Raw genomic sequence first — 1,191 nt, forward strand, 5'->3', positions numbered from 1 at the left:
TGACAGAAACTTCTCTCTCATAGAGGAGATAGAGTATAATTTAATTTTGCTTGTCATAATGGATTCCTTATTGGTTTCACCGATCAATATTCAATTGTTTATCCAAATAAATCGATATTCATGAAAATAGCGTCTACAGCGGCTGAGTATTCCGTTGGCACATGTGCGCGTGACACAATTCTGCACTCGAGACAAGGTTTGAACTTCGAATTATAAATATAATCTAGAAAGGAAGCGAAGAATTGATTTCAGTACAAAAAGTATCGATTTCAGTACATCGCTGGGTCATTTCTTCATTGGTCCTATAAGGATTTCGACGGGATTTGAACGCAAAGTGAAAAGATTCGGAATGAATGCCAAAAAAGATATATTTTTTGTTCCGATGTTCTAACGATTGTGCCATTTTCAGGTATTCCGCTATTTATGTCTCTTACCCAATGCTACTTTCTCTGGTGCTATAGAAGAAACGTAACTAGAATTTTCAGAGACCTGTTCCATCCGTCCCAATAGCTCAAAGGTTTAGAGCACTGGTCTAGTAAACCAGTGGTCGTGAGTTCGAATCTCACTTGGGGCAGAATCTGCTAATTTATACTTCTTATTTTATTTTATTTCTTTTCAATGCGGTGCCAGAGTATGGCCGCAGTCCAGTGACTGAAACAAGTACAAGTAATTAAAAGTAAAACATATTAATTTTCAAGTCGATCTTAGGTTGCTGTTGATTTTGATCCCATCACACTTAATCTACGAGATCTATAAATCAATGGAATTATGGTGCAAAAAAGAGAAAAAGATCCTTTTATCAGATATACTGTATCTATTATATAACAACATTATCAAATTAACTCGATTCATTTTTTATTGTTGTTTCTATTAAGATAATTGTTTACACAGGCTCTCTCTCCCTTTTCTCTTCTTTCTCTCTCTCTCTCCCTCTTCTCCTCTCTCTCTCTCTCTCTTTCTCTCTGTCTCTACTGGTATCTTGCGAATTTGTCTACAATTCGTCTACAACAATTCATACACAGCAATTTATCTACAGATACAATTTATCTACAACCACACACACACATACAAGCATACACATATACACAACACACACGTACATACATATAAACATACAAACACATACATACAACTACATATACAACCTCACACACACACAAACTCTTGTAGACGAATTGTAGACGAATTCAC

At 35.6% G+C, this 1,191-nt stretch overlaps 1 non-coding gene across 1 annotated transcript; it reads left to right on the forward strand.

Moving 5' to 3' along the window:
- The first annotated feature begins 500 nt into the window (after positions 1–500).
- Positions 501–574, forward strand: Trnat-agu. The gene has a single exon. It is a non-coding gene; the product is annotated as a tRNA-Thr (tRNA).
- The last annotated feature ends 617 nt before the right edge of the window (positions 575–1,191 follow it).

This window comes from Octopus sinensis, unplaced genomic scaffold (assembly GCF_006345805.1).
Source record: "Octopus sinensis unplaced genomic scaffold, ASM634580v1 Contig19853, whole genome shotgun sequence".
NCBI lineage: Eukaryota > Metazoa > Mollusca > Cephalopoda > Octopoda > Octopodidae > Octopus > Octopus sinensis.